The sequence below is a fragment of the Lissotriton helveticus genome, chromosome 1_1, assembly GCF_964261635.1.
Source record: "Lissotriton helveticus chromosome 1_1, aLisHel1.1, whole genome shotgun sequence".
Lineage (NCBI taxonomy): Eukaryota > Metazoa > Chordata > Amphibia > Caudata > Salamandridae > Lissotriton > Lissotriton helveticus.
Genome location: NC_136057.1, coordinates 742,297,194 through 742,318,371, shown reverse-complemented (window position 1 = coordinate 742,318,371; position 21,178 = coordinate 742,297,194). Strand labels below are relative to the sequence as shown.

At 41.7% G+C, this 21,178-nt stretch overlaps 1 protein-coding gene across 4 annotated transcripts in view; it reads left to right on the top strand.

Moving 5' to 3' along the window:
• TMEM117 (transmembrane protein 117) overlaps positions 1–21,178 on the top strand; it is a 2,403,846-nt gene that overhangs the window by 2,153,469 nt on the left and 229,199 nt on the right. The gene's annotated exons all lie outside the window — the stretch shown is intronic.

Here is a 21,178-nt window from a genome sequence, read left to right as displayed (position 1 = left end):
AAGTTACTGGTAAGTACAGTAAAATTTACTTTTCAGGAATAGTAGGGAGCTGAAAGATGCAGCACTGAGGTGTCTCCTGATAACAGGTGAGTAAATCGGAATTCGTAGTTCGGCTGATTTTTGAGGAATTTTTTAAAGTTCAAAAACTCCACACTTAAAAAAAATTCCAAGTGAAACCAGTCAATGTCAGCCTATGGAAGGAAAATCAAGTTACTGTAACTACGATTAGAATTACTTTTCAGGATCAGTAGTGGGGTGAAAGATGCAGCACTGAGGTCTCTCCTGATAACAGGTGAGTAAATCAGAATTCGTAGTTTGTCTGATTGTAGAGGAATTTTTTAAAGTTCCAAAACTCCACACTTAGAAACATTTCCAAGTGAAACCGGTCAATGTTAGCCTATGGAAGGAAATTCAAGTTACTGTAAGTATGTTTAGAATTACTTTTCAGGATCAGTAGTGGGCTGAAAGATGCAGCACTGAGGTCTCTCCTGATAACAGGTAAGTAAATCGGAATCCGTAGTTTGGCTGATTTTACAGGAATATTTTGCACAATAGTGAAGGAAGGGGGCGGGGCCAGAGATAACATGTGTGCAAACAAGCCCTGTGGCGCATTTTAGGTTGGGGAAATAATTCCCCAACTTAAAACACACCCCAGGCATGTTTGCACTCTCATCACCTCAAACTCCGCCCCCTACCTTCACCACTGTGCAAATGCGCCCTGTAGCGTGTTCTAAGTTAGGGAATTAAGTAACCTTGCATACTGGGGGTCCCTGGGGGCCAACTAGCCCACCAGGAACCACCAGTATGCGCCAGGGGGCTGCGTTGCAGAGAGGTGTAAAAAGGGGCGTGGCCTCATTACACCTCTCTGCAACGCAGCCCCCTGGCGCGTTTGCAGAGGGGGAACTAATTCCCCTTGCATACTGGGGGTCACTGGGGGCCAACTAACCCACCAGGAACCTCCAGTACGCGCCAGGGGGCTGCGTTGCAGAGAGGTGTAATGAGGGACCCCCAGTATGCAAGTGGAAGTAGTTCCACCTCTGCAAACGTGCCAGGAGGTGCGTTTGAAGAGTGGTGCAGGGAGGGGGCTGTGTAGCTCCCCTTTTTTTTTTTTTTGGGCCCTGGGGACCCCATCCCCCAGGGCCTTCCCCAATTCTTTTAAAAAATATATTTTTACGGGAAGGGGGCCGCGTGGCCCCCCCTCCCGTGGCCAATTCCGGCCCTGGGGACCCTATCCCCTGGGGCATGGCCAACTTTCATTCTTTTTTTTATAGTGGAGGGGGGCTGTGTTGCCCCCCTCCTATGCCCCCTTAAGGCCCCATCCCCCGGGGCCTGGCCTTCCTCTTTGGGGGCCATGGGGGGTCCCCAACCCCGCACGGTCCCTCCTGGCTCCCCCGCATCCTGCGGGAGCTGGCATTGCTTTTCTGCATGGGAAGCAGCTAGCATGCTGTTCCCCATGCAGATAAGCAATAGTCTTTGGTTTTTGGAACCAAAGACTATTGCTTCCGCTCCCGCCCTACCATAGCAAACAGCAGTGTCCCGGGGGTGGGCGCCCCGGGAAAGTGTATGAGCCGGCCCTGGGGGGTGGCGGTCCCCAGGGCCATCAAGGGCTCCCGGAAGGCACGGCCCCCCTCCCAAGAATTAAAAAAGCCCCGGGGGTGGTGGTCCCCAGGGCTGGGGGGTCCATCCCCCTGTTTTAAATATTAGTGCCACGGGGAGGTGGCGGTCCCTGGGGTGTTTGGGGGGCTTGAGCCCCCACACACAGGTTAAAAAAAAAATGTATGCAAAGCCCCGGGGGTGGCGGTGGCGGTCCCCGGGGCTGCGGGGGGCCGTGAGCCCCCCGCATACTTAGTAAGAAAACCCCGGGGGGTGGTGGTCCCCGGGGCTCGGGGGGCCTTAGAGGCCCCCATCATTAATATCAAAGCCCTGGGGCGTGGCGGTCCCCGGGGCTGCAGGGGGGCCGTGAGCCCCCCGCTACCATAATTACTTTGCCCCGGGGGGTGGCAGTCCCCGGGGAAGTGTGGGGGGGATTGGGGCCCCCCCACACATTTTTTAATTATGTTCCCGGGATTTGGTCCCCCCTGGGGCTAATTTGAAAAAAGCAGACCGGGGTTTTTTGTTTTTTGTTTTTTTCGCGGGGTACGCGTACCTACGCTTACCCCGCGATTTAAAAAAAAAATGTTTGGCGCCTTGAGGGTCCTTGTGGGACCCCCTGAGCAGGCCCTTTTTACGTCTGCACGTTTGTTTTTCTGCTTTCTTGTCCGAGGCACAAGATGGCTGCCAACACTTCCTGGTTTGGAGTGTTGACAGCCAATTAGCATTCAGCTTGTGCTCGGGAAGGTATGCGTACTGGAAGCTCCTCAAGATATACTTATGATTTTACTTTTGATTTTCTCAGGAACTACTGAACGGATTTACACCATTTAACAAAAAGGGTGATCTTCGAACTGAACTCTACCTTTTTGCCAAATTTGGTGATGGGAAAAGTGACGAGAAAGTGGCGCAAGGGGGTTGTAAATAAGCTCTTTTATTTCTAATTCATTTAATCGGAGGCAATGTATATCTAGGCCGCTCTGCTTACCTTGTGTAAACACTGTGACCAACAGAGTTCACAACTTGAACTCAACTTTGGTTGTACACGGCAGAGTGGATAGCAGCATCCATAACTTCAAAAGAGAAAGAGAAATGATGTGAGAGATAGTGGGAGAGAGAAAGAGAGAAAAAACGACATTAAAACTGTGAGAAAGAGAAAGTTATAGATGGAGCAGTTAATACTGGAGAAAATACTCGTAGCTCACCTTTTGCCTCTGTTGTGTGTCCAAGCACGTGTTGGTTCATAGTGCACCCTCCAGTTTAGTGATATGAAAGATAGTATATAGAGTTAGTAATAGCATAGTACATACAACTGCACACATATATTTTTACTTGATTTATTTGTATACTCATGATAATGTATTTCATTAACTTCCACTGTTAGGAGGTGTCTGTGCGCTGTTTTTCTTTCAAAGTAGTATATCCCATGCACTCCCACTGCATAGCGGTAAGTTCTCAATATTGTGTACCTAGACTGTTGCACCCCATTGACTTGCAGAGTTCGGAGGTGAGTGTTTTTCAAGGGAAGTCAGAAGCAGATTTATAAGCTCCTTGCGCCACTTTTCCCATGTTAAAAGTGACACAAAAGTGTCGCAAGGGGCTTGTAGATCTGCCCCTCAGACTGTTGTAACCTATCCTCACTGCTCGGAGGTAATCGTACATTCCTACGCAGTGAAGCTGCTGCACACTACCCACTCTCTCCTTTCACAGATGACTTGTCGTTGTTTTGGCGTGATTCAAAGAGGGTGCACCACGTGTCGAAGCAGCCTTCTCAGATGTTGTTACGATGGCCAAGCATCATCACAGAATCCACGAATATAGAGCTTTGTAGGTGTTGGGCGGGGGAGATGACGCCAATTTGTGAAACACAACCTGTAAGATAAAAAGGAAGTTAACATTATGTGTTATTTCTTTATCAAACGAGAGAGGAAGTGACAGAGTGACTGAAAAGAATATTCGGAGCTCACCTTTCTGTCACCGGTGTGTTTTTCACCACGTGCCGGGACATAATGCACCCTGAAGCTCTACATATAAAAGATAGTAAAAAAAAGATGTTATGATTGGTATTTGTTACTATCTTAATGTGGAGTTGAATAACATCGCGCTTTCACACACCTTCACTCTCGCATTTAAAAACAAATATTTGTATAGTGTATATTCTGGACGTTTGACCGATTATAAAAATGTTCCTGCTATTGGAAAAATATATATACATTCAATAAGATAAGGTATATAGGACTGTGTACGCCTAAATCGATGCATCGCTTTTTTGCATCGCTTTTTTGTATCCAGTCTGCTGCACCCTATCGACTCCCTCCGATGCGCACCTAGGCCTCATTGCTCACCTTTTTGTGGACAGGACACCTTCTACATCATGTAGTCCCGCTCTGCCACCAAGAACTCTGACATATGGTGCAGAGTCTTGTTATCGGTATGGGTTCCTCACCCGCTCAGTCCTTCCGGTACCACTAACTCAGTGACCAAAGAGGCCACGCACTTAGTGGTGGGGACTTGTACTCGTTGTTCGGGCTTCATGAGGCGTTCGAAGCACTAGGACGGACGATCACAGTGCTTGCGATGGGAGCAACTCTAAAATGGCGCAGAGCATGTGCGCCCCATCTTTTTTATTGGTAGGGTCATGTGTGTAGTGACACCTGTGCTGGATTTGTGTGGTGTGGGTGTATACCAGCCATGAGGGAGTGTGTGTGTGTGTGCCGTTTTGACAACTAGACCTCGAACTAAGAAATCAGTACAATAGAAATCTGGGCAATGTTGCGTTTTTATTTTTTCTGGAAGCGTAAGCGAAGTGGGCTGGCCTGACGTATGCCAGTGCTGCGTGAGGCTCTGAATTATGATTCCGGAGCTAGGGGCATGGTTCCATCGTGAGCTATATGAGAAATCAAGAGATTCGGGTGTCCGTCTTGTATTGCTGATGTCACCCAGGTCTTAAACGTAAATGTGTCATTATATCTGTAAAGTTCCACAACATGGCCAACATGGAAGGTACGGGGTATCACTGACTCTATATTCATTCATAGTTGCATACATAAAAGATGGTGGACATGATGCATTTCTCAGATTATGAATGTTTGTTGTACATTCAGTGGAGTGTTGTAGCTGTAGTAATACAGGGCTGGTAAAGGTTTAAGTTGCAGTTTTTGGCACATGAAAGGCAGATAAAATGTATACGTATGTGGTCATTCAGGTGTACAGTTGATCTTGATGCTGGAAATCAGTGTTCGAGGCTCGGAGTTGCATTCACATCCTGTTATTGTAGAGTAATGACGTAATCAACGCCTGCCTGAAAATGTATTGTAAATACGGTGCTCATGTAAATTGCTGATATAGTTTTGGGTTGATTTTGCGCTACATAAATATGCTAAAAAAAGATTTTAAAAAGGAGGAATATCCCACACTTACTGTCAGAGGTAAGATGGTTGTATACACTATTTATATCACAATATAATGTGGTAGGGTGCAGGAGCAGCATTTTACAAACATAATAAATAAACTGAAACAAATAGATAGTTGAAGTGTGTACGGGCATGTGTGCTCAACTCCATTTTATTACGTTGCTGTTGGTAACAAGTGGAATAGTAAGCATGATATCATATTTAGATATTCAATCGTAAATGGTTTATGACTCCTGCTGTACAAAGGTAGGAGCAATACATGTAAAATAATACACAGAAGATTCTATCATAGAGGGTTCATTAGTTGCTGTGCACTAAGGTAGGGTCAGTTTGTGTGGAACCTGTGATGATGTGTGGTTCAGGCAGACCTCACTGCTAACAATGTATTTTGGCTACTGAATTTTGCCTTAATAAGGCCACGTGGCGATTATTTATGGTGTACTGAGTTAGTGGTAGTCAGCGTGTTGTCTACTGGATTGCATAATCTGTAATCACGATTGAAATAAAAGATGAGACATGTATGGAATACATTGTCGAAATGTGTATGTTTCAGGGACATTATAGTTCAAGTTGTGACCTGTGCTGTCTGCAGTGTAGACTGCCATTGAGTGTGCTTTTGCACTTGCAGCGTGAATTTTTTTCCAACTAAACCTAGAACTGATATAAAGGAAGTTTTTGAAGGAAGGCTACTAAAGGGATATTGTATAGGGTTTTATAGACATTTTATTTAGTTTGGTACTGCACTCTGCAAATAATGAATGACGAGTCAGTTGAATACTGCCTGAATACGGCCACGTGGCGATGAATTATGGTGCACTGAGTTAGTAGGACTTTTGGGACGTGTACGTGACCTGCAATGATGCGTGGTCCGGACAGGCTGCACTGGGGTTATGTTTTTGGACTACTGAAATTTGCCTTCATAAAGCCTCGGGCGATTATTTATGGTGTACTGAGTTAGAGGTACGTCTGGTGTTTAGCGTGTGCTTACCCTGCGATGATGCGTGGTCTAAACGGGTTGCACTCAAAGCATTGAATGTTGCATACTGGATTGCGTGTACTTTGAGGGGGAAAAAAAAACCTACCATCCATGGATATCACATGTTGTGCAAACTAGGTCTACTGATTGCTCCCCATAACAAATCAAATGATTGCACTTCCCACAGTGCATTCTAACTCTCCAAATGGGGACGTATGTCTGCTGGAGATGTTGCAGATTGGGAGCATTTGGTTTTCTTAACCGATTATAGTCTTTTACACAATTTGCATCGGTACTAATCTTGAATTGTGAGCCCTACTGTCTGCAGTACAGATCAGAGGCGGTGGTCAGGAAGGGCCCACAGCCATGAGGCATTGACTTGAGCTGTATAGAGTTAGTGGTAGGTGTGTGTTCTCAGTGTCTACGCACCAGTGATGATGTGTAGTGTGGGCCAGCCGCACTGAGAGGAATGTTTTTTGCCTAGAGAATTCTGTCTTAATAAGGCCACGGGGAGATGAGTTATAGAGCATGCATTTTTTCACTTATTTAAAAAAAAATTGAATACATACAGTATAATTGTCTCTTTATTAAGTAAATCAAGGCTGAATTCTCTACTGTTTATAGTGTAGATGAAAGCTGAATTCAAGTTGTAATAGCCGGTGGAATAGCCATTGTATACAAAGACTATTTGAAAGTTACCATCTTAGAACAAACATGTAGTCCACAAATGGAAATAATGTTTTTTAGAGTTATCACTGCCACAAGAGCATCTTGGAAGGGAGCTAACCTCCGACCCATCTCCCTCCTGCCATACCTTAGCAAAATGACCGAGAGGCATGTGAACACCCATCTGTTGAATTACATCAAGACAGCGGAGGGCCTGGACCACTCTCAATCTGGATTCAGGCCCAATCACAGCACAGAGTCGGCCCTCATCTCAGTGACCGATAACATCAGGATGTCACTGGATAGGGGGGGATCAACGATTCTGGTGCTGTTAGATTTATCCGCTGCCTTCGACACGGTGTCGCATGAAATACTTCTCGGTCGTTTGAGGGAGGTGGGCATAGGAGGCATGGCTCTGTCCTGGTTGGAAAGCTTTCTTTCGGGTCGTCTACAAGGAGTCAAGTTGGGCTCCCATATTTCCACCTTAAGGGAGCTCACCAAGGGAGTGCCACAGGGCTCATGCCTAAGCCCCACGCTCTTTAACGTGTACGTGGCCCCCTTGGCGGACATTGTAAGAAAATACGGGTTCACCCCGATGTTGTATGCTGACGACACCCAACTCCTGTTCCCCTTCCAGACCCTCACGCCCGCAATTCAAAAATCTTTTGCAGATGGGATGAGGGCAGTGTCAGACTGGATGGCACGAAACTACCTCCAGTGCAATGTAGCCAAGACGGAAGTTATGTTGTTTGGGGGGGCTACTCTCCTATGGTCCCCAGAATGGTGGCCCTTGGAGTTGGGACCTGTTCCCAGCCCGAAACAAGTTGTTAAAAATCTTGGAGTACGTCTGGATCAAGCAGTCCTATTCAAAGAACATACCAACCAAGTTACAGGAGCATGCTTCCGTGTAATCGGGCTGTTACGGCGTGTTTTTCCATTCTTGCCCGATAATTACAGGAAAACACTAGTCCAGACATTAGTAATCAGTAGGATGGACTACTGCAATGGCTTGCTTATCGCGGCCAATGAGGAACAAATAAAAAAATTACAAGTGGTCCAAAATACTGCGGCGAGGCTGGTTCTTAATGCCCAACCTAGAACCTCCTCTCGTCCTCTTCTTCACCAGCTTCATTGGCTGCCAATAAGGCAACGCATAGAATTTAAGACGTGTTGTATAATACACAAATGTCTGTTTGGTACAGGACCCAAATACTTGAGGGAAAAGTTTGTACCATACACCCCTGGATGCACTTTACGCTCCAGTAGTCATCAGTTACTACAGGTCCCAAGGTTTAGAAGAAATAGACAGGGAGGTCACGCCCTCTCCTACAAAGGCCCTGTTCTTTGGAATTCTCTTCCACCCATGCTGAAACAAATTACCAATCTAGAATCCTTCAGGAAAAACCTCAAAACTTATCTTTTCACTCAGTTTTAAGTAACATTTTTCTGTTATCAGCATATGATCATGTTTGAGTCTATTAGATAGGAGCATAAGCGCGGAGATATCCCTTCGGGAATTGACTCAGGTGCTATACAAGAAAATAAATAAATAAACCCTCCTGTCCGTAGTGTTTCTTTTTATATCCTCATACGTATTCGCTCTTTCTTTTACTTTGAATTCTTTCTCTCTTTTATTATATGAGTATTAAAAAAAATCCCCAACTTAAAATGTGCCACAGGGCATGTTTGCACAGTGGTGAAGGGAGAGGATGGTGTAGGAAAGTGGCTCTATATATACTGGACCGAAGTAAATCAGCCGAACTACAAATTCCGATATACTTACCTGTTATCAGGAGAGACCTCAGTGCTGCATCTTTAAGCCCAGTACTAATCTTGAAAAGTAATTCTAACGGTACTTACTAGTAACTTGAATTTCCTTCCATAGGCTAACATTGACTGGTTTCACTTGAACATTTTTGTAAGTGTGGAGTTTTCTAACTTTTAAATATTCACCTAAAATCATTTGAACAACGTATTCCGTTGTTCAAATGTGATGTCATCAGTGATGTCACTGACCTTGTCATGAATGATGTAATTTGTGACATCCTCACCAGACCAGTGGATTGCGGGCGCAAGAGTTACAGTTAGTACAACTAACTATAACAGAGGAATTTCAATGGATTTGTATGCGTGAAATGTCTAGCTATCTATAACACCCCAGAAACCTATGTTTTTTTCAGTGAATATATATATATATATATATATATATATATGTATATATATATGTATATCTATATATATATATATATATATATATATATATATATCCTACTGGCGGTCGCCAATAGGTAGGTAGTTCTAGTTAGGACCTATTTTTCATAGGAAATCCGCAACATTCTATTTGGAATAATTTAGCGCCGATTGACGAATCTTCGCAAAATTTTCAAAACTTATGGCCCGCTCCGGTCTGCTCCTATTTTGAAAGTCTCGGGGTAATTAGTCAAGCGGGGGCTGAGAAGAAAGGGGGGGTCCCAAAACGTGTTTCCCCGTGCAATTTTCCATAGGGACCGTTAATCGCAGTTACAGCCCGAACTGCTGAACAGAATTACACCATATGTGGCAAAGAGGTAGTCCTTGGTTCACACTTGTGCCTTTTGGTTAAATGGTGTAAATCTGTTCAGTAGTTTTTTAGATATTAAAGGAAGAAAATACATATATATCTGGGCGGAGCCTAAGAACACATCTCAACGTGAGATCTGATTGGGTGTCAGCACTTCATCCAAGAAGTGTTGTCAGCCATCTTGGGACCAGTATACTTGATAGCATCTCATTAAAAAGCATTGCAGTTAATAGAAGATTTTAAGACTTTAGTTACATTATAAATCATTTGATGAATGTACATTTTTAGGAATAGTGGTGTGTTCTAAGGTGATTTTACCATGTGAAAAAGCTTCTTCTGGGATATCATGAATCATGTTTAAGAGAAAACTATTTCCTTATGCTTTTCCCACAGAGGTTTGGTAGGTGATTTATAAACTAAACTGAGACGATATTTTCTGTAAATTCACATTATCTTTCTCAGTCATGTGAGAATGAAGTCTGACAGTCCCAGTAAAACATGTACATCCAACAAAGGCAGAGACTGTCAGTTGATTCCTTTGTGTTCTACTGCAGCTATCCAGAGTGGTCTAAAGAACAACTAGAGTGCTAACAGCCTTATGACTTATGACAAAATTAGAACATTGGAATGTTGGGAGCTCCATTGCAGACAATGGAGTGCTCCCTGCTTCTACGGGCCGGTAAAGGCCCGCAGAGCAACATTCCAATATTCTACAAAGGCTTCTCGAAGTTCGAGGGGATTTATATCCCCTCGAGCTTCGAGAACCCTTTGTTTAATTTGTTAGAACATTCTGCCCTCTAGTGGCAGAATGTACTAATCGCCTACTCACAGTGGACAGGGAGAGTGTAGACCACGGAAGTGGGGGACACTCAGTGTTTTGTAAAATACCCCTCACACACCAACAGGCCCCTTGGTGTCATGCTTCATCATCGGGGTCTTCGCACCCATCTAACGGGATGCGGCGTGCTGCGACCTGCGACTACGCGGGAGCACTGAAAGTGTAGACTATGTGTGGTGCGTGTGATGGGAGTGGTTGGGTATTTTAAATGTGAGTGGTGGGGTATGGTGAAGGTTAAAAAGTACCTGGCTCGTAGGTTTCAGGAAAAAATTGTATTCACTACCTCGGGCTGGTACTAATAAAAGAAGTGCAGTATGAGGTAGTTAATTGTCGTAATTATGAACATTACCTCTGGTGTGCGTCGACATGTTTCGGAGCTTGTGCTCCTTCTTCAGGACGGGGGCACAACTTCCCCACCTTACTCACGTTTCTCTATTAAAAGTGTAAATAACTAAAAGTGAAAGATTATTTACAGTGATAAATTAAGGCTATAATGTGCCTACAGCGGTATTGGTCCATGCAGTTGCATGACTCATTATGCAAGGTTTTCTGGCTCCATGAGCAATTCAAGAACGTCGGGGTAGGTTGCTAGATTCGTAATAGAATCAGGGCGAGATTACCTCCGTGTTACCCCTTACGCTGCTCCACCAGCGTAAAGGCAGGCGTTGATAGGTTCTTGCCTGGACTACGCCAACGTGCTGTATCTTGGCCTTCCAGAATTCCTCCTAACGCGTCTGCAAATTGTTCAAAACTCTGCCGCGCGCGCGATTTTCGGTCTTCATCGGATATCCAGTGCTAGAGACCTCTTAAAGACCCTCCATTGGCTTCCAATTCGGAAGCGCATTGTCTTTAAAGCACTCACTCTGGCCTTTAAGGCACTTCATGGTATTGGCGCTAAATATAACAGAAAACGGATGGAATTTTATCAGCCATCTAGGTAACTCAGGTCATCTTCCCTGGCCCTGGCCTCTGTACCAGCTATCAGGCGTGCCCGCTGCGGCAGCCGCTCTTTCAAACGTTTGGCCCCACAGTTGTGGAATGCCTTGCCTTTGTCTCTGAGGATGAGTGTCAATCTTTTAGCTTTTAGGAAGGACCTTTAGTCGTGGCTTTTTGTTCAGTAAGTTCTGTCTGCTCTCTCCCGCTCTGTACTGCCTTGGGTTTCTAGCTCCAGGACACTCCTCGGAGTAGCTGAGCGCTATATAAAACTCATAATAACATAACATAACATAACATAAAAAAATTCTAACATGCAGACTGAAACAAGCACTTTGAATACAAGCAGCAGACTTCCCTAGTGAGCAGTCGCTTTACTACAGTGATCTAATGAGCAGCTAGAGTGCTAACATTCAAAATTTATGGCAAATGTGTGCACATCTGAATGGCTTCATGATGGAACCATAGTAAAAAACTGAAAGTATTTCCTACTGAGGAGCCCAATGACAGAATGTCCCAGAGTGTTCTAAAGAACAACTAGAGCGCTAACAATCTTACTTATGACAAAAGTATGGAACACCTGAAGCCATCTTGATTGGAATAAAATGGTAACACTTAAAACATTTAATTTGCGAAGGAACAAAATGAGGGGCTTCATTTTGCCATAGAAATTATGATTAGTGCTGCAGAGAGAAAAATTAAGGCACATTTCGACTTCTCAAATCCTCTTCTATTTCACTAAAAAATTCTAACATGCAGACTGAAACATGTACTTTGAATACCAGCAGCAGAATCCCCTGGTGAGCAGTAGCTTTACTAAAGTGACATAATAAGCAACTAGAGTGCTAACATTCAGAATTTATGGCAAATGTGTGACACATCTAAATGCCCTCTTGATGGAACCGAAGTAAACAAGCATTGAAAATGCAATAGGTCTCGCCCTCGTTCAAGTTAAAGCAATTCTGTTTGTAATTAGGTGGCTTTTTAGCTTTGCTTTTATTCGTGTTTTTCAAACTTTTATGTACATAACATGCATATGTTTACATATATGTATATGTATGCATGTATTTATATTTGTATTTATATAGCTATGCAGATTATATATGTTTGTATATATACACACATATATATATATATATTTATTACCTACTGGCGCTCGCCAGTAGGTATATATAGTTAGGATTTTTTCTCTATGGGATTTTTGAAAATTCTATGTCTAATAACTTTGGCGTTTGTGGACGGAATTTTCAGGAAAATTGAACATTTTGTTTCTGAGCAGCCCCTGAAAATTTGGGGGGGGGGGGTTCGTCAAGGGGGGCCGAGAAAAAAGGGGGGTCCCAAAACGCGTTTTTCCCATGTTAATTTCCATAGGGCGGTTGGCCTCACTTTTAGCCCGAACGGCTGAATGGATTTGCACGAAACTTGGCAAAATTGTAGGGACTGTTAGTCCGATGTGCCTTTGCTAGGTCTCAATATATGTGCTCCAGTGGATTTTGAGAAATTAACGTTCAAAAAAATATATATATCTGTAAGCGCGCTACGGGCAGCGCCCCGGTTCGCGTACCTGACGCGTAACGGAACTTCGCGAAGCGAAGCTGATTGGCTCTCCGGTGTCTGACAACATTCTAAACAGTCCGGAGCGGCCGCCATCTTGTCTCTCGTAGGATCGAGAGACAGGAGGAGGCCAAAACAAAGGGGGAAATGACCATAAGGGGGCATAGTAGATCCTCCCTGACCCCCTAGGTTTGATGTGGAGGCTTTAAAAGGGCCCCGCGGGGGAAAAAAAATAAAAAAACATTTTTGTTTTTTTTGCGTGGGGAGCGCCCGGTACGCGCACCGGGAAGCGGTCTGGGGAGCGTACTATAAGGGAAAAAGAATGATAGACTATGATATTTTGAAATATTGTATGTTTATTGATTGTTCTTTTTGTTGTTTTTTTTGTTTTTTTTTATTTAAGTAGCAGTATTTATGATTATTAAATATAAATTTATTTTTGGGATTGTGCACAGTATACTATAAGTCTGACTTTACATTATAATCAATTTGGTACTAGTTTATGAATTACATATAAAAATGATTAAAGACTCAAACAGTTTTTTAATATTAAATATAATATTATTTTTCTGATTCTTTTTCAAAATTTAATAGAATGTCTAACATTTGACTGTCCGATATGTCTTCTTTTTGACTGAACATAACTTCCCACATTTGACCGTCCTCATATTGAAATAAGAAATCCACTGATTCTACACATTGTAGAAGTTCATGGTCTCGTGATTCATCCATGAATTCCAAGTCAATGGGTTCAATGATTTCCTCATTGTTCATGTCTAGGACAATTTCAAAGGAAACGTTCTGTTCTCCTTGCATTTTTGTGCTGAAATTTGAATTAAAAATAAATATATCAGTAGAGATAGGGCACTGTTGGGTTTAAGTTCAGACAGGTACTTTTGAGGCATGAAGTAGTACTATTAAAAAGTGCCTGTGAAAAAGCCTAAGTAAATTCATAATTATACCACAGAAACCTAAATCAATCCATAATTATAATAAACAAGCCTTTCTCAATGTCTAACTCTTACAGAGGGATAGTATATAACTATCTGAAAATGTTTTCAAATGTATAAAATAATATCTTACCTTTTAAAAACAAGTTTAAGTTGTGAGTGAAAATGATCTTGCAATGTAGTTCAGGAAGTAGTAGTCAAAATGGCTGTGTTTCTCTCTCTTTTTTATTTATATTCAGGTACATAACCAATCAAATGTCAGGTAAAAAAAGTAGAAAATGAAACTAACATTTTAATTGGTTGTCAATTCCAACACTTCAGATGTGTTTTGTGAAGTAATTTACCTCAGGGTATTTAGAGAGGTCTACAGGCTAAATGGTTAAATGGAATTCCAACCAAATTTGTGAAAATGGTAGGGATTGGTATGTAGTATGAGCTAATCTATATTTGGTGAAAGTGTCTCCAGTGGTTTTTCTGTATATTACTTTCCCACATTTTTTGAGCGAGCGCTTCCCGGTGCGCGCCCCGGTACGTGAACCGGCAGCGTTACGGGAGTCCTCCATTTTGTGTTTCGGTATAATTGAGATACAAGATGGAGGGCAAATAATGATCAGAATGGGTAGAAGGGGGCAAGGTACACGTATCCTGACCCCCTAGGTTTTCTGAGGGTGGTTGAGGAGGCCCATATGTGCGGAAGAAAAAAAAAAAATTACATTTTCGCGTGGTTAGCGTCCGGTGCGCGTACCGGGTAGCGCTCCGGGGAGCGTACTTTGGTGAAAATTAGTGACAAAAGTTAGAGTAAAATAATAATTGTGAGTGATCAGATGTAGGGTAGCTCTGAAAAGAGCTTTTGGGTCCTGTGGCTGATTTAGGTACCTACAAGTAGGTACCAATGCACAGTCTTAAATTCAGGATGAAAATTCTGTTCCCCTCATCTGAGAAGTGAACTCCATCTGCTCTGTAGATATCTTGCATGTAGTAACGCAAGTTATTGTTGTACATGGAGCCCATTCCATGGTCTCTCATGTAAGCTGAAACAGACTTATTTACATGCTTCCTCGATTTCTCAATTTGTGGACAAAATTGGTTCGACCACCTCCATTTCTGTCTTTGGCATATATTTGAATATACCAAGGCAGTTTGAGGAAAAAGTGCCATCAATTGGTCAAAGGTGTCCTTTAAAAGCATTTCCAGACCTACCCCAGTCAAAGTGCCCAAGTCATTTCCTCCACAGTGCACAATTAACAGGTCAGGTTTTGGCAAATGCAAAAAGGTTTTCACCAATGGTATCAATTGGTGACATTTTAATCCTCTTTGGCCAATCCACTTGATTTCCACATTTTGTAAATTGAGGTTGTGTACATTTCTGTTATCAGCAAACCTTTGAGCCCAGTGGATATAACTATGTCCAACAATCCAGACAGAAAACATGGTGAGAGAAGGTTCTGCTGCAGTCAGATGAAGTGTGGCAATGAAATGGCAGTTGAAAAAATAAGAGTTTATAATGAAAAAAACTGTGGAGTTTCTGTGCTAATGAATCAGTAGCAGTGATTGGTGGATTTTGATTGCTGGAAGCAGAAAGTTAGGGTGCATGGATGAGTTCTTTGAAAGATGTAATTTGAATGGTCAAGAAAAAATCATTTTATGAAAGATTGCACTGGATACGCAGGTGTACTGAGAGTTCAGAGTTCAATTGAAACATTGTTGTGTGAAGTTGCAAACATGAGAGGTCTTTCAGGAGGTGGTTGCTATGCAAAAAAGGCAGAAAGGGCAGAGGGGGAAGGGTGTTGATTTGAAAAAAGTGAGGGAAGAGTTTTGATTGGGTGACATGAGAGATATGTGTGATGAATTACAGCATTTCTGTGCTTTTTTTGGCTGCAGCCTCTGGAGTGCATACCCTTTGTTCTGCTGAAGACAAATTGGTGTGTGTCTGAGACTGTTTTGAAACTCATAAAGTATTTGCTAAGGTGAGAAAAGATTCATTTAATTTATATAGAGAATAGTATGCTTTAGGGAGAAAATTATGAAGAAAGTTGTGTATTTAAAATGTTGCTTTGTGTCAAGTGTTTTACAAATAGATTTTGTTTCTTTGAGTTACATAGCCATGTTAAAAGTGATGCAAAAATGGTGCAAGGGCCTTCAAAATACACTTTCATGTGTCTTAGGGCATTTTAACTCACTTCCCCATGAATGTGGTTGAATAATTGCTTTACATGATGTGTTTAAAAACGTTTTTTGAAATCAATTAGGTTTCTTGATATGTACTGCTAGAGTTTCATAGGTTGCTTTGGGCATATTTATAACGCCTTTGAGTCTCTCTGATGTTATTTTTCGCATTTTAATTTAAGACATTTCCCCGTGGTGCAAGGTCCTTGTAAATACGCCCCCATGTGTGCTTGGCAAATTTAGATTTTCATTCTTTGAGTTACATACCCATGTTAAAAGTGACACAAAAATGGTGCAAGGGCCTTAAAAAAACGCGTTCATGTGTCTTAGAGCATTTTAAGTCACTTCCCCATGAATGTAGGTATATAATTGCTTTACATCATTTGTTTAAAAACGTTTTTTGAAATCAATTAGGTTTCTTGATATGTACTGCTAGAGTTTCATAGGTTGCTTGGGGCATATTTACAAGGCCTTTGAGTCCCTTTGATGTTATTTTTCCCATTTTAATTTAAGACATTTCCCCGTGGTGCAAGGTCCTTGTAAATACGTCCCCATCTGTGCTTGGCAAATTTAGATTTTGATTCTTTGAGTTACATAGCCATGTTCCATACAGTGCTCACCTTCTGCGTAGTCTTTGATATGCTAGACTCCATCTGCACAATGAGATATCTAAGCAAAGGAAACACAGGTGATGTGATTGTGAAATGAGGAAAAGAAATTCCACATTTTTCAATTACATCACCTGTGTTTCCTAACTTTACGAATGACATTGTGCAGATGAGGTTTAGGCCTGTCCACAGACACAGAAGAGGTCTGGCCTTTGTTCAAGAGTGAAGTGGACATGACTCACTTCATTGGTAGGCCTGCACATGTATTATCTCCTCTGTACTCTTCAACAAGCCTAAATTTCATCTGCAACCCTGAGTAGGCCTCACCTCAAACAAACCTCTGGATAGGCCACACCTTATCGTCATCCTGAATCAATCATTTAAAATGTTAGGGACAGATTTATGATAGCCGTGTGCCTCTTTTGCGCCGCTGTGCGTCACTTTTGTGACGCAGCGGCGGTGCAAAAGATTTGCTATGTTGCGACATATTTACAACTTGATGCATCTAGGCAGATGTGTCATGCTGTAAAGTCCTGTGCCACATGAAACCAATGCAGCAGTGATGCAAAAGATGCACCATGTTGCAAGACAGGCCTCACTTCATCTCCAACAACATACCGTCCGTTTAAACTGTAAACATTTAGGACTGTGTAGGGGCATGGATAAGCTGAATCTTCTGTAAATGTCAAAATTGTTGTATACAGTGCTCAACTTCTGTGTACTCTTTGATATGCTAGACTCCATCTGCACAATGAGATACCTAAGCAAAGGAAACACAGGTGATGTGATTGTGAAATGAGGAAAAGAAATTCCACATTTTTCAATTACATCACCCGTGTTTCCTAACTTTACGAATCACATTGTGCAGATGAGGTTTAGGCCTGTTCACGGACACAGAAGAGGTCTGACCTTTGTTCAAGAGTGCAGTGGACATGACTCACTTCATTGGTAGGCCTGCACATGTATTATCTCCTCTGTATTCTTCAACAAGCCTAAATTTCATCTGCAACCCTGAGTAGGCCTCACCTCAAACAAACCTCTGGATAGGCCACACCTTATCGTCATCCTGAATCAATCATTTAAAATGTTAGGGACAGATTTATGATAGCCGTGTGCCTCTTTTGCGCCGCTTGGCGTCACTTTTGTGACGCAGCGGCGGCGCAAAAGATGCGCTATGTTGCGACATATTTACAACTTGATGCATCTAGGCAGATGTGTCACGGTGTAAAGTCCTGTGCCACATGAAACCTGCGTCAGGTTTCATATAGGCGTTTTGTTGCAGGCTGGGCATTCATTTGCATGAAAGCCCTGTAAAACTAACATAGTGAAATTTAGAAGATTTCACTGAGTCAGCTTTATGGCATTGCTGAATCAAATCCTTACGCCTGTTTGAAACAGGCATAAGGAGTGATGCACCATGCAATGTGTGGTTTGCCCCTGTGCATTGCATTAGACATGTCGCGCTTACGACGTGATTCCTGCAATGTGCCGCTTTTGCGGCACAGATGCGTGACGCATCTGTGCTGTTTTTGCTCAATGGTGCTCCACATTGTAAATGCGGCACACCATGGGTGGCAGAGCAGCGGTGCACGTTAACTGGTGCATCCCTGGGGATGCGCCAGTTAAAATAAATCTGCCCCTTTACATTTAAGTATGAGCAGGGGACACAGAGTCGGTGAGGCTTATCCAAGGTTAAGAAGAGATTAGTCCTGTTCACTGAATACTTGGACATAGGCCTCACCTCCTCAGCATCGCTGGACATGGCTAAATAATAGCTGCAAAATGTTACTCTTGTTAAACAATTTTACTATTATAGTCTCTGAGATTTGTCTCTTACTCTGCAACATCTCATTGTTGTTCTCTTTCTTTAAAGATAAAGACAACATCAACCATGAGTGATAATGAGCAATCCGTTGATCTCGATCTTATCATTGAATTTGTCATTGAAACGTCAGTGGAAGTAGATCCCTTGGATGTTTTAAATCCTGAGGATTATGAAGAACATGATGAGGATGCCGATTTGTCAGAATTGTATGACATAGGGTGGGAAGCTGACCTGCTTGAGCCTATGGAACTATAAACATTTATTTTTAAAAGTTACTGGAAATGAAAAGTAAACATGTAAACCGTTTCATTTAAAATTAAACACAACTTCAAAAACAGGTTGTGTGTAGTGTCTTTAATAAAATAGTCAAATATGCTCATAAAATTAGTTCAGATTCACATATAAAACAGCACAGGTCAAATGTAGAAGCATTCCATTTCTTTGCTACTATTTGTGACTACTAAATTTGCCAATGCACTAAAAATTATTGTATGTAAAAATGACAAGTAGTGTGTTAAATTTTTGACGACTGTTATTGATTTACTGTTTGCTAATAGTGGTTAATAACATTTTTAATTATATTTTACCACAGATTCAACTGCAGATCATTTCAAAAGTACATAATGCCATCTAAACAACGAAACCGAAAGGCTACAAAACGTCAAAGACAGCAGCTTAATAAATTCTTGCAGCAGTCCTCTACAATAAAAACTCATCAAGTCACCAAGAAAGCTCCGGGTAAGACAACGAAATCATTCATAAGAAACATTTGTAGAAAAAAAAGTAGTACTACAGAAAATGTTTTAGTCCAGAAAAAGAGAACCAATTTAAACGGAAAGGAAAGGACAATCAAAAATGTTACTGCTAGAGCAGGAGATAACTCTGTGCATGGTAGTAGAAGGAAAAATCAGTTTAGGGACATTCGTAGACGAATGTTCCGCAACAGGATAATTGGCAATTTGTTAAAAAATATTAGGAAAGGTCAACAGAAAGTGTTTTTTTATAAGAGAAAAAAAAAGTTGAGAAAATTATTGATCAGGCATTTGAAATTAAGCGAAAGTTATTTATTTTGATAATCAATAGAATTAGGAAGCTAAACAAGGCAATTTATGATTTCAAAAGAAATAGTAGATGGAAGAGAACAGTTAATCGTAGTAATTTTTGTGAAGTTTTTTCAGGAGAATGGATGCATAGTTCAAGTTGTGAGGCATTTTTTAATGAGGAGAGTTATTTCCAGGATAATGATTTGGTGCATGCAGTTGACACCAGTGGTCGAGCTTATGAGGTGAAAGATGGTTGTCCAGTTGAAAAAGAAAAACTTGTGACAACAGAGGCAGAAGAGGTGTTGGGTAATGAGGTTTTAGGAAGACGTCCTAAGGGACCAGTGTATATCTGGAAGTGTAGTAGTATTTGCAGTGTGCGACAGGATTCCATCAATTTGCTTTGTGATTTTGTACGGACATTTAATAAGAAAAGTTTAAAACAGAAAATGAAGTTGTTGCAAGAATTAGATCCTTGCAGAGTGAGGGAAGTGACAGGTTTGCATGGTCATTCACTGGCTTGTCTTTCCAGGAGAGTATGCCAGAGTGTTTTTCATCATTTCAGGATGCTAGCAGTGCATCATAATAAAGTGAGGAAATTAGTTAGAATGTTGTATTATGCTAAGAGTCCAGCAATTATGCTTAAACAATTATGCACTGCTCTTTTGCATGGTTCTGAAATAGATGTGAAGAATATTTGTGAAGAAATTGAGTTTTGTTACTTTGCAAGTAAAGAGGAGAATGTTGAAATTGACCCAGAAGAAGAGGGTAATGTGGAAGATAGTGTACAGGTTTCCAGTACAGATAATTTTCGGAAGGAAATTGCCACGTTTCAGGTGAAATCAAGTGAGAGGCCTAATTTCACTTGTGTGTGTTGTCGACGCACTTATTATAAGAATCAGACTAAGTTAGTGGATTTATATGTGAAAAGTGAAAGGGAAAATAATAGTGAATGGAAGGATTTCGTAACATACTTGATGGTAGAAAATTGTTTTGATTTGGGATTGGATCAACGTGTGTGTACTTATTGTTGTAACAAATTAAATCAAAACCGGATGCCTGCTAGAGCGGTTCATAATAATCTGGAATTGGTTGAGATTCCTTCTGAATTGAAGGATTTAAATACTTATGAATCTGTTTTGATTCAAAGTATCCATCCCTTTCAGGCTATTGTAAGAATGGAGCCAAAGACAGGGAAATTGCCTCCATCAGATTTACAGAGAGGATTAAAGGGAAGAGTTGTTTATTTGCCTCTAGATTTGAAGAAAAACATTAATACAATTGGAGTAGAAAAAGTGGAAGAGGAACCTCTGGTTATCTTAGTTAATGGGGTTCCGACAAAGAGTAAGAAAATATGGCAAGATTTAGTGGATGTTAGGAAAGTCAAAAAGGCAACATTGTATTTGAAAAAAAACAATAAGTACTACAAGAATGTATATGTTGCAGAAGAGGAAGTAAGTGAAGAAGAGGATAGCGATTTGTGTGCTGGTCAAATTGAGAAAGTGGAACCCTCTAAAAATGAAGAAATATATGAACATTATAGTGTTCATCCTTTGCATTCCAAGGAAGTCATGGGGAATGCTATTGAGTTGTTTCAAATGAAACAAGCCAAAGGGAGTCCCATTAGTGTTTGGGAGGAAAGTTTGGAAGCTCGGTGTTTACCACAGCTATTTCCAACAGGTCAAGGAGGAAGATATGATGAGCGACCTCATCAAATTCCTGCTTCTGAATACCGGACTTTACGATTGTATGCAGAAGATCCTAGGTTTCGTCAATGCATTCCCTATTTGTTTCATCTCCTGTTTGAAAGCGATCTGTCTGGACTGTCATATGCAGTGAACCACATCTTGAAAAGTGGTGTACAGATGCAAAACATCTCGGCAAGTGACTTTATGGATAAAGTCAATGTGCAAGACAGTATTTTGGATTCTCACCTGATTAATCTCATGGCGTGTCAGCGTGGTACTAATGAGTACTGGTACCGTCGTCATGGTGATTTAAAATGTATGCTGAGGAACTTAGGAACTCCCACATGGTTCCTCACTCTCAGCTGTGCCGA